This window comes from Oryx dammah, unplaced genomic scaffold (assembly GCF_014754425.2).
Source record: "Oryx dammah isolate SB20612 unplaced genomic scaffold, SCBI_Odam_1.1 HiC_scaffold_20, whole genome shotgun sequence".
Lineage (NCBI taxonomy): Eukaryota > Metazoa > Chordata > Mammalia > Artiodactyla > Bovidae > Oryx > Oryx dammah.
The window spans coordinates 18,951,032-18,964,869 of NW_024070204.1; positions in this window are offsets into that span (position 1 = coordinate 18,951,032).

Consider the following 13,838-nt stretch of genomic DNA (forward strand, 5'->3'; position numbering starts at 1 on the left):
TTTTTTCCTATCTGTTCTTTTGCAGGACCTTTAAACATCTTCAGAGACCAGTGGTTTTATTTATGCTTCAGATAGACCTTGATCTGTGCATTGTTTCAAGAGACCTTCCAAAATTTAATTTGCATGTTAGCAAAACGGTCCAGTTGCTTGGCTCTTTTTTCAGTACATTTTAAATTCAAATCAATGCCCCAAAAGGGAACATAAATCTCCAGCTTGTATTCTGCCTTAAAGTGCTTTCTTTTACCAAATACCTTAAATTTTGTTTTCTGAGGGGTATCTAATAGTACATACTGTATAATGACCCTATGTTTATCCATAGCATTTTCTATCTGTAAGAGACATAGCTTGTACACATGTCTCTTACAGATAGAAAATGCTATGGATAAACATAGGGTCTTTATATACTATGTACCTTACCTTCATGCAGGGCTTCCCCAGTGGCTCAGTGGGTAAAGAATCTTCCTGCAACACAGGAGACACAGGTTCAATCCCTGGGTCAGGAAGATCCCCATGGAGAAGGAAACGGCAACCCACTCCGGTATTGTGGCCTGGAAAATCCCATGGACAGAGAATCCTGACAGACTACAGTCCATGGGGTAACAAAGTCGGATACAATGAGCAACTAACACACACATACCTTCATGTAAGAGCCTCCCTGGTGGCTCAGAGGTAAACATCAGCTCAGAGGTGGCTCAAAAGGTAAACAATCTGGCTGCAATGTAGGAGACCCCGGTTCAATCCCTGGGTTGGGAAGATCCCCTAGAGAAGGAAACGGCAACCCATTCAAGTATTCTTGCCTAAAAAAGTCCATGGATAGACCATAGCGTTATAAAGAGTCAGACACAAATAAGCAACTAGCACTTTCACCTACCTTCATGTAAGGATTAGCACACAAGAACTTTCCACCAAATGGAATGCCCCTCTTTTTTTCAAATCAAAAGAAAGGAGGGGAAAAGGCAAAGATATTGGAGACATGACAACATTTTAAAAATTATTTACAAGGTTTATTTATAAGAATTAACGTTTTGGTTTTTGTTGTGATGTTCAGTCACCAAGTCATGTCTGACACTTTGCGACCCCATGGACTACAGCATGCCAGGCCTCACTGTCTACCACGATTTCCTGGAGTTTGCCCAAGTTCAAGTCCATTGAACTTGTGGTGTATTCCTTCAACTAACAGGCATTAATCAATATTATGAACACTGCACTTTAAGGAATGAAAAAAAAATTACAAAGGATCATCTTTCTCTCAGTAATAGTTTGCATAGAATGATATAATAAAGACACAATTAATGATTATTAATGTGAGGTTTTATGTGATAAATAGTAGAGGCATTCTCAACAACAATTTATAGAAATATTGGTAATGTTTGAATTGGTAAAGAATGAGAGGAAGACCAAATCAGTATGACTATCATAAGCAAAAATTGAAAATTGAGACAAAGTACTTTGGGGAAAGGGAAAAGGTAGCTTAGCTTGAGCTCAGAGTGATCACCAATGACATCAGAGACTGGTCAAGGCCAGATTATGAAAAATGTAAATCTGCCTGAGGATTTTTCTTTTTAACTTATAATATAAAAGAAATTTTAACCCATAAAAATATGGCTAGAAAGTACAATAAGGAAAAGCAAAGAAAGAGGATTGACAAAATGAAATCAGAATGGATGCTACTACAGTACATGGTGTTGCAAGAGTCACACACAACTTAGCAGTTAAAAAAAAAAGTGTTTTATGAGTTTTTATGTCATTAATTCAATCACAGTGCTTGAAAAATATAAAATTATGGTTCTATCTGATTACTGACAAGAATTACTTAATTGTTCTAATTTATACATTCATTGGGCTTCCCTGGTGGCTCAGTTGGTAAAGAATCTGCCCACAATGCAGGAGACCTGGGTTCAATCCCTGGGCTTGGGAAGAACCCTGGAAAAGGGAAAGGCTACCCACGCCTGTATTCTGGCCTGGAGAATTCTGTGGACTACAGAGTCCATGGGTCATAAAGAATTGGACATAACAGAGCGACTTTCACTTTCATATATACATTACACCAGAGCCCTAAATTGTGGCTAGCAAATGTGAGTTGCTATGAGAACCCACGTCTCCTGCTTTGCAGATGGATTCTTTACCACTGGGCCACGAGAGAAGGTAAACTATAGACTTTACATAATAATATTTTATTAGTAATGGCTCATTCATCACTACAAATGCATCTTGAAAATGCCAAATAGTAATAACAGGAGAAACTAGCATGGTTAGGGGAGGAAGCTAGAGAGGAGATGGAAGTAGACATAAGAAGTATATGTCACTTCCTCTCATTTTCCAGTAAACCTAAACCTAATCTAAAAATTTAACTATTCATTTAAAAAATGGATATATTGTAGATGTTTGAAACCCAATTGACATGTCTGCTCTAAAATGGGATATTTTCTCATTTTCTTTTTCCTAGCAATCATAGGTTAGATTTGACTACTTGGCCTGAGTGGTATTTGTATATCTTTTAGACAAGTAGTAAAGCTCACTCTTATTTCTACATACATCTGATCCATTCTATGATAAATAGAATGCATAATAATAACTATTTTCTATTATTTTCAGTTGCCATGTGGCAAAATCCTCATACATAATTTAGAGTAACTGGAATTTGATAAACAACAAGATTTAAGGATTCAGTTACATGACTCAAGACAGTGTACTAATGGAAATGAAACAATCCCCATTAGAAGAGACATCAGTTCAGTTCAGTCGCTCAGTTGTGTCCAACTCTTTGCAACCCCATGGAATGCAGCATGCCAGGCCTCCCTGTCCATCACCAACTCCCAGAGTTTACACAAACTCATGTCCATTGAGTCAGTGATGCCATCCAACCATCACATCCTCTGTTGTCCCCTTCTTCTCCCATCTTTAATCTTTCCCAGCATCAGGGTCTTTTCCAATGAGTCAGCTCTTCACATCAGGTGGCCAAAGTATTGGAGTTTCAGCTTCAACATCAGTCCTTCCAATGAACACTCAGGACTGATCTCTTTAAGATGGACTGGTTGGATCTCCTTGCAGTCCAAGGGACTCTCAAGAGTCTTCTCCAATACCACAGTTCAAAAGCATCTATTCTTCGGTGCTCAGCTTTCTTTATAGTCCAACTCTCACATCCATACATGACCACTGGAAAAACCATAGCCTTGACTAGATGGACCTCTGTTGGCAAAGTAATGTCTCTGCTTTTCAATATGCTATCTAGGTTGGTCATAACTTTCCTTCCAAGGAACAAGTGTCTTTTAATTTCATGACTGCAGTCACCATCTGCAGTGGTTTTGGAGCCCCCCAAAATAAAATCTGCCACTGTTTCCACTGTTTGCCCATCTATTTGCCATGAAGTGATGGGATCGGATGCCATGATCTTAGTTTTCTGAATGTTGAGTTTTAAGTCCACTTTTTCACTCTCCTCTTATCACTTTCACTTAGAGGCTCTTTAGTTCTTCTTCACTTTCTGCCATAAGCGTGGTGTCATATGCATATCTGAGGTAATTGATATTTCTTCCAGAAATCTTGATTCCAGCTTGTGTATGGATCAATCTAAGGTCATACCTAAGCAAATTCTAATGTTACATATTTAGAGGTAATCATACTGGCCAGGTAAGTGTGTGTGCAGTGGCGGGGATTTAAGTACAGTGAGGACAAGTTATTAAAGAGGAAAATGGAAGCTACAGAACACAATTCATGTCACATATTAAAGGTGATTTTTATCCTATTCAAACTGTATGAAAACTACACTCATATACTCACATATGTATTCTCAACCAATCATACACACACATAGTTTCACAAAAACAAATAAGCTCACGAATGATTTTAGAAGTGGAATTCAGTTAATTGGTAGTAGCAACAACAGCAATAAGCACATGTATGCTTTCTAATTATTTATATCCTATATCTCAGTCTATAAGATTAAATTCAATAGGAATGAGTTATCTTGTTTCCTGAGAAAGTCTGATATTAGGCTATGATATTAGTAATTATCTATACCAGGCATTGATTTTTCTACTTTTCACACCTTTATAGAGATCTATCCTCATATCATGTGAGGTATAGAAAGCTATATTTCAGTGGCATTTTTACCATTTTACCATTAAACATGAATAATCAACATGCAACACACACACACACACACACACACACACACACACACACATATATATATCTTAGTTCTGGGTAAAAGTTTATTATATAAAAAGAATCACATACTGTCACTAACTTTCATGTCTCTGTCTTGGTTTTTAATTCAGCCCTTTCCCCTATCCCCAGTGCTGCTCTACGACCACTACTTCTACATGCTCAGTCACTCAGTCATGTCCTACTCTTTGTGGTCTCATGGACTGTAGCTCACCAGGCTCCTCTGTCCACAGAATTTTCCAGGCAAGAAAACTGGAGAGGGTAGCCATTTCCTACTCCAGGGGATCTTCCTCACCTAGGAATCAAACCCTTGTCTCTTTTGTCTCCTGCATTGGCAGATAGACTAGCACGACCTGGGAGGCCCTGTTTTTGTTCAGTCACTAATAACAATGTTTGCAACCCTATAGATTACAGCATGCTAGGATTCCCTGTCCTTTACTACCTCCCGGGAGTTTGCTCAAATTCGTGTGCATTGAGTTGCTGATGCCACCCAACCATCTCATGCTCTGCTGCTCTCTTCTCCTCTTGCCTTCAATCTTTCCCAACATCAGGGTCTTTTCCTATGATGTCCTACTTTAACATAAAAGACAGCCTCTTTTTAGAAGAAGCAAATTAAATTTCTTAAAATATTTTTCATTATTGATTACATCGGCCTATAGCATTAAGATTCTCACTCAAATTTTATTACTCAATACTTCACATTAAAAAATATAATTTTGTGAGAAAAAATACATTAGACCATATGCCAGCCTATTTCAGATATACTTGGGATGATTACCACATAGCTATATATATTATATGCTGCTGCTGCTGCTAAGTCGCTTCAGTCATGTCCAACTCTGTGCGACCCCATAGATGGCAGCCCACCAGGCTCCCCCGCCCCTGGGATTCTCCAAGCAAGAACACTGGAGTGGGTTGCCATTTCCTTCTCCAATGCATGAAAGTGAAAAGTGAAAGTGAAGTCACTCAGTCATGGCTCCTCAGTCCATGGGGTTTTTCAGGCAAGAGTACTGGAGTGGGGTGCCATCGCCTTCTCTAATATATATTATACTAGTTGTATTCAAAATTCACTCCTTTCAAGGTATGCAAATTTTCTGACAAAGGATAAAATCCTTACACATTTACTTTCAAAATACCAGTAAATGAAATGACTGTACCATGCCTATTTTCCCGTTTTATTCAAGCAACTACTCTTCTATCCTAATAAGTCAATGAACCTTTCAGTAAAGGATTGGGATTCCACGATTCATTGTCCAGAATCCCTTCCCTTCTCGCACTTTCTGACATAAAATCTCAGAAAGTAGATGTCACTTTTTCTCATTTCCTGGAGTTGTCATCATGTGATGAAAAGTCCAGACCTACCAAATAGATTGTTTTTACACAGAGACATCATTAAGTGTTGACTGATTCCCAAATAAAATAGCAGTCAAGGTACATCCTTAGCTGCTCTGGAAATGTGAGGACTGTGTTTCTATTTATTAAGAAAGGCTGCAGTGTAATTCAATGTGTATGGCTTCCACAGGGCTTCCCTGGTGACTCAGTTGGTCAAGAATCTGTCTGCAATACAGGAGACCCAGGTTCAATCCCTGGCTGGGGAATATCCCCTGGAAAAAGAAACAGCAACCCACTCCAGTATTCTTGCCTGGAGAATTCCATGGACAGAGGAGTTTGGTGGGCTATATAGTCCATGGGGTCACAAATAGTCAGACATGACTTAGTGAGTAAACCATGGCTTCCATAAGTAACGCAGGAAATACCTTTATCCCCACAATAAGCCCTTGCATCACCCTCTGTGTACATGTATGAAAGCTTCATACAGAATGATGAAGAATTTGAAGAGGAGGTGCTAGTGGAAAATAATCCACCTGCCAATGCAGGAGACACAAGGAACGCAGGTTCAATCTCTGGGTCAGGAAGACCCCCTAGAGTAGGAAATGGTACTCCACTCCAGTATTTTTGTCTTGAAAATTCCATGGACAGTGGAGCCTGGAAGGCTACAGTCCATGGGGCTGCAAAGAGTTAGATATTACTGAGTGACTGAGCACACACACAGATTTAAAAATATAGCTTCTGAATGTGTATAGATAGTGACACCATTCTATTATTTTCAACTCTTCCATGTCTGTTTTTATAGAAAACAAGTAATATTCTCTTAGATCCCTTCTGTTCTCTTCTGGAAGTAAACTGCGTGTGAGCCCAGCGTAACTCATTCTGTCTACGTGGTTCACAGTTATTTGCAGACAATTGTAAAAGAAGTGTCCTTCCTTTAGTTTTTTCCTTATGTGAACATTTATGATGCTAGTTGCATAATATATAACCTTTATATTTTCTTAAAATTGGTCATTTTAATATTTGAAGCCTCTGTTATTTTCAAAAATTAAACCTTTTATACATAAGAATATTTGAAAGAGAAAACTTAAAAAGTGTAAGATACATTCACTTTCTTGTGCAAACAAAGAATTTTTGTTGATCTGAAAAGTTTTATTTTTGTGGGGAATAGGAGAAACCTACTTCAAGCAGCACTCAACGTTTTAAAAACAGGGAAATACTTTAAGAAAGCAGTAGAACCTCTCACAGTGAAACCACTGTGTATAACACAGGAAGAAAGAGCCCCCTAATGGTGCAGATTATCTATAAAAAACAGTATAGGTGGTGCTTGCTCAGTTCTTGTTGGTTCAGTAAGCCTGAAAGACATCTGATACTATGGAAATGAATGGAAAGTTGAATAAAATGTCAGATGGAGCCCTCCAAAGATGGTATAGAGAAGTGAAAATTCCTGAGCTGAATTGACTAAACTGCTGAATTTCAGACCTAGACTGGTTTATATACATAACTACTAGGATATGTGTCTTCATGCCTGCTGAGAGGCACTGATCTGGCATGCAGGAGCCATTTTAATTACATAGTTGGGAAGTGTGAAATATGGTTTTTTAAAATAACACATTTTCCCCCCAATCATGATACAATTTCCTTTTAAGAAGATGAGGAATCAAATCCCTCACAGGGGTAAGCACAGAATTTGTAAAATAACAAAAAGAAAAAAAAAAGAGAGAGAGGATCAAAGTAATACCGTAAGCTAAGAAGGATGCCTAAATCATGTGAAAAATTAAGGATGAAGATTTACAGCTGTCCATACTAAAGAATTAATTAAAACTTCTCATATAATCATACAACACAATTGAGATTTTTTTACTGTGTTTTCCGCAATAGAACCCATAAATAAATGCTATAAGGAAAATATACCTGATATAAATACTGTTGCAACAAAGTTATGAAATTTTAAATAATTTTGTGTAATAAATATAGAAACTACAAGACTAATTCACTAAATCTTAAGTATATCCTTTGTTGAAATGTGTTATATTATTTGCAAAAACAATAAATGAAAGGATTAAAACACTATTTTGTATTTGAACAAAATCTTAGCATAACTAAACAAAATTATAACTAATTTAACATAAATGCTATATGTGGATTTGATACAATAGTGCTAATATATACAGTTTCTCAAATATGATACCCAAAAAGATGTTTTTTTTGTTTAATGACTCAATTCAAAGTTAAAAAAATTCAGTATTCTCCAATATATATTCCTTTAGTCAAAATGTACTTTTAAAAGTCTATATTAATGATACAATCATTCCCTTCTGATATGGCTATTATAAATAGAAATATCTAGGTAGTTATAATATTTACTTAAAAAACATGAAAATATTATTTCACATCTGGAAAACAAAATGGATATCATAAAAGTTATGCTTTTCAAGTATGTAGTTATGTTTAAACACAAGTAAGGGTGAAACATACACAAATACTGCCATTCAGAGAATGTAACGTGAAGAAGTTCAGCTACATTGTCTAACAAGTTTTTGGCCATCACCTTCTCATGTGAAGCACTGTATAACATATTTAAAAGTTTTGTGGACTTTTCACAGATGGACGCTTGGTTGATTAGAGGAGTGACTCAGGGAACTTTACTCGAAACTGACAATCCAAACAGCTCTTAGAATACAATACCTCACTTCATTGATCCCAGACCAAATAAATTGCCATCAAAAAATCTCACAAACCATTTTAGTCCTAGCAAGGATGAAATAAACCCTTTATGTCTGATGTCACAATGCTGTCTCGTTAGCAGTTGACATTTGTGACCTATAAACCTAAGGTTAACCAACGGTATCAGTACTGCATTGCCCCAACCCACTATTCCTATTCCATCCCATCACTTTCAGCAGAAACATGAAAAAAAATCCCTGTTCCCAGAAGAGAATTTAATATGTGCAAAGTTCCCATATATTCACAGACACTTTACCAGCACTTACCTCCACTGACACTGAAATTAACTGAGGGAACTGTAGCTCTAGTATTAGCTGAACATCTCCAGACTCATATTTCCCTACCTGAGCTCAGTACTTTCTTAAGACCAATTCTAGCTGTCAATAACTTAGCTATAATAAGATGGCAGTCTAATGCCAAACCATTTAAGATGCATCATATTTATGTTGAAGAATTAAGACTGCAATCAAAAGACAGATTTAGGGGGAAAAATCACAACTGACAATCACTGAAAAGCACACAGTAGCTTCTATGCATGAAATATAATAGTAGACATTTAATGCAGCAATGGTCCTTTCCTGCTTGGCTATTATTTCTCAAAGTTGCTTAACAGCTAAGAGCCATATATGTGTACATATTTCAGGGCTGTCACCAAAAATGCCCTTTTTTAGTGTGAACTTTGCTTATTTCTCTTCTTCACACAGATTATCTACTCATAAACTTATAATCTAGTGGTTTTATAAAACAGAAAAAGAAACTTACATATCCCTGGAGATAAAATAGCAAATATATTCATATAAATATGCATTAACACATTCCTAAATCCACATGCCTGTATACTGTATTAAGTTTAATACATCACTGTAAACTCAATTTTTAAAGCATGCAAAGCTCTGCTGTATTTTACTGTGGATGACTCAAAAAGAAATTCAGAGAGAAAAATTTAATTTTCTTACCAGGAGCTGGACACGGTTTCTATTCAATTCGGGAACAAAGTGGGGCTGGAAAGGAAACTTGATTGGGGTTTTCTTTTCAAAATCCTCGTTAATGAAGCAGGAGTGGATGAACTATTCCGAGGTGAAGTCTGTTATTTCTTGCAGTGGCTCGGAGCTGACATCCTCTTGTGAAAGAAAAGGCGCCTCAGTAAGTTGTTGATTGAGGGAGCTGCGGAGCAAGGCGCTGGGCACGGCAGTCACACAGGGATGCGCTGGAACGCGCCTGCCTCCCTCCCACCCCCGCACCCTGCGTCCCCCTCTCTCCTTTTCACCCTGAGGCTCACTTAGCTCCGAGTCTCCGCTCTCTCTGCTGCTGTATGATCAATCTAGCCTGTCTGAAGCTAATAGTCCTCTATTTAACCAGCCAATCAATAGGAAGGATTCCACTGCTAGTCCCAAGACTCTGCTTCCAAGTGTGGTACAAACAGGAAGAGTTTTGCCAGCAGTTTAGCCAAATATTTTTTCATTATTTCATCTCCCATTAGAGATAGGGCTAGAGAGAGCAGAGGCTCAGAACAAGCTTCCTATGATTGCAGATTTCTACATTTAAAAAATGTACCTCTTTTTCATCTGATACTAATTTATAATTACACACCTGCTATCCATCATCATTTAGGAATTACAACAGTTGCATATGTGATTAAATAAAAAAAGCTTTCTCATTCAAATATATGAGAAAAATACAAGAACAAAATTACACACATGGACAGTTTTTGTTTTTTTTTTCCCCTGAAAATAACAGTGCCTTCAGGAACCTGTATGGCTTGGATCAATTAAAGAATACCCCATTATACTGATGGATGTTAAAAGTTATTCATTTAATTCTAGGAAAATAGCGAACTGTAGTGTTTTTCTCAAAAGGAAAAAGAAGCAGTGTTTGTAGATTTTATTGAACTAGAGCCTGAGTCAGACCTCAGCGTGTAAAATGTTTTTCAATTTTATAGCATAAATCTAGGAAAGCATCCCTCCAAATGTATCAAACAGAACATTTCACACCTGATTCATCCCTTCAAGGTTAAGAAGATTTTCTTCTTAAAGTGACACATTTCACTGCTCATCTTCTGTAACTGACCGTAATAAAGAAGCACAAAGTGAGCCACTGAAGACCAGACTGGCTTTTTATTCCCCAGATACTTCCAAGGGGAATGAAAACCATACTGTAAAGTAAATAATAATAATAAATTTTAAAAAAATAAAAGAACATTTGGAGTCAACTTGGTCTTGGTTTGTAAACTGGCCCCAACACACAGAAGACAAGTAGAGACCTAGGAAAGAGGCAGCCACCTGGGTTGGGTGGGGGGCAGGTTTAATAAATAGGAGACTCACTTGCCAGGCTTGCATTGGTGGCCCCAGGATGTGTGGATCTCTGCATCTGCTTGCCACGATTAAGAACTTATATAGAGGCCTGAACTGGGTTCATGTACACCATCTAGCTGGTCTCAGCAATGCATTTCTCTCTCAAGGTTGTGTCCTTGAATGTGGCTCCCACTGTGGGAATGGCAGGCAGAATGTACATTCCCAGGATGGGGAGAAGTGATGAACCTCTGTTTTTCTGGGGTCCAGTTCTCTGGTTCAGGCTGCAGTTACGTCCTCTTGATGACCTCCTCCAACACTTAGCCAAACCTTAGAAATGCAGACTCTTTTCATTTCTAATTAGGAAGTGGTTGCTTATCTCAGTTTCACACTGCTTGGTCAACCAACCTTTTAGTTACTTTTTCTTGGTAATAATACATTATAGCTCTCATTAAACTAAATTGTATAGGAATGCTTAACTACACCACAGTTCTCAGCTGGAATTAAATTCCAGGCCATAGCCCTTGTAGCTACAACTTTCAATATGTAACATGAATAAAAGTTTGGAATGTGTGCTAAGATATCTCGTAAATGAAGACCAAAAAGACCATAAGAAATGTAATGGTCATGGAGTCACACTCAAAGCTCAAATTATAAAGTGTTGTAACACTTATTAGAGGCAAACTTCCTCTATATAATCAACTCAGTTCAGCAAATATTTATTGAGCAACTCTTTGTATCAGGCCTTGTACTCTCGGTAATAAAAAAGTAATTAAGTAAAGGAGAGAACAAGCACCTTCCTATTCTTGGTGTTTTCAGAGCACTGTAGTAGGGCAAGTCAATCTTCTAGGAATGTACATGCTGGTGAGTAGATAAGGAATCCTCAGGTAAGCAACATACAAAGGGAGAGCATTCAATTTTTACCTTCTTTAGCAATAGTTCAAAGGGCAAGGTACTCAAAATCAAGATCATTCCTCCTCTAGGAAAACAGAAAGACTCTGTAAAAACCATGTCATTTGCAATGATCGTATTAAAGAGAAAAAAAAAAAAAGATCTTACTGGCAGAGGGAAAGAAGCAACAGAGGGAAGAGAGTGAAGCAAAACTTTGGGGTCAAAGGAAGCAGGAGATGGGGGAGGGGGAGAGCTAAGTGGGAAGTTGGCTGGAGGACAAACAGTGGAGATGGTATGAATATTCTAGAAGCAGGATCTTGAATTCTAGGCTGAGAATAAGCAACTGGATAATTGGGAGCCTTTCAATTTCTTTCTTTTTTTAAACAGAAAACCAATAACATTTCAACTGTGCTTTTGGGAACTATTGCCAAATTGACCTCTGTATGCCTGTGACGGGTTAAATCTCAGAATTTTGGTTTAAGTAGAAAGAAAGAGCTTTCCTGCTTTGACAGGCAGAGGGAGCCACAGTGGGATAATGCCCTCAAAACTGTGTCCCACCCTGAAAGGAGCAGTGAAAAGTCTCATAGTGTTTCAGGAGCAGGGTGAAATGAGCTCAGGAACATTCTTCTGATTAATTGGCAGTGAGGTAACTGAGAGTCAGCATCATCAACATTGTGGCTCCAAGTGGTTCATGGTCTCTGTGCTTGTGGGCAGCGTGTGTGTGTGTGGGTGTATATCTCAGTTGGTCAGTGTGGGCAGCATACAGTTAACTTTTTCCACCTGGTGTGGGTTTCAATAACTGCAAAACATCTCAGAGGACTTTACTCAGAATATTGTCTATAGCTCTTGAGGAAGAACTAAAGGTCCTTGACTTTGTTTAATGACTAATGTATTACTTTGTTTTGCTTAATTGTTTTCCTTTCTTTCTGCAGTTTCTCACTTCTCTGATTAAATTTATTATGTGACTAAGATTTTCCTACAGATAAAAGGCAGAAAAAGAACAGAGGTGGGGGAAGCTGTCCTAGGAAGGACTCACAGACCTGTTAGGTTGCAGAACCTCAGTCTTACAGGAGGTTGCAGGATGCACTGGAATGAGACCTTGGTGAGAGTGAGGAATCACTAGGGACCATTGCCAGAGTCTCCTTCAGGAGTACTAAGGAGAGAGCTGGTTTGCTCATGGTGGAAATGGGCAGAATGAAGTAATACTGAGAAACATTCTAAAATAGGATCTCAACATGATGTAGTAACCTACTGAGGAGAGGTGCAACTTAGGAAGACTTTAAACACAGCTACATGGGTGACTGAATGAAAAGGTGAATTATAAATGGCACCCATTTTCTATCATTTTTGTTTCTGTTATAGAAGTCATCCTTCCTTAATTATGTGTGTGTGTGTGTTAGTGGTTCAGTTGTGTACAACTCTTTGCAACCCCATGGACTGTGGGTCCCCATGCGACCCACCAGTCTCCTCTGCCCATGGAATTCTTCAGGCAAGAATACCGGAGTGGGTTTCCATTTCCTTCTCCAGCATATCCTCTCTGCCCCAGGGATCAAACCTGGGTCTCTGACATTGCAGGAAGATTCTTTACTGACTGAGCCTCCAGAGAAGCCCTAATTATAATTGCTATGTGCAATTTCCTACAACAATATAAACTCCAATGAAAATAATTGAATTTTTCCAATATTCTTTCTTTCACATATTTTAGAATTGTACCTGACTTATATTGGTACTCAATTCATAACAAATTCTGAGCTAATAATTCTGCAAATATTATCTCATTCAAAACTCTGTGGAATGGTTGTTTCTGTTCAGTCAGTAAGTCATGTCCAACTCTTTGTGACTCCATGCACTGCAACATGCCAGGTCTCCCTGTCCCTCACTATCTCCTGGAGTTTGCCCAAGTTCATGTCCATTGAGTCAATGATACTATCCAACCATCTCATCCTCTGCTGCCCTCTTCTCCTTTTGTCTTCAATCTTTCCCAGCATCAGGGTTTTTCCAATGACTTGACTCTTTGCATCAGGTGGCCAAAGTATTGATGATATTATCTTATTTCATATCTAAAGAAAGTAATGGTTGAACAGGTTAAGTAGCTTGCCCAGTGAAATGCAATTAGTGTCTATCAAATCTCAAAGACCATATTCTGAACAGTGTTGAATTGTTAGGAAGCAGCTGTAATATAAACTAAAATAGAGAATTCCTTGACAGTCCAGTGGTTAGGACTCTGAGCTTTTACTATTAAAGGCCTGGATTCAATCCATGGTCAGGGAACTAAGATCTTATAAGCTGTTCTGTGCAGCCAAAAAAAATAGAAAATGATTATCAGGATACTGATTTGTGGGTCATATAATTGGAATAGATGAAGGAGGCAAAAATAAATGAAATTCAAACAAGAGGATCAAAGGGATGTATATTAAGGATAGAAAGCTGAAGTTTTCA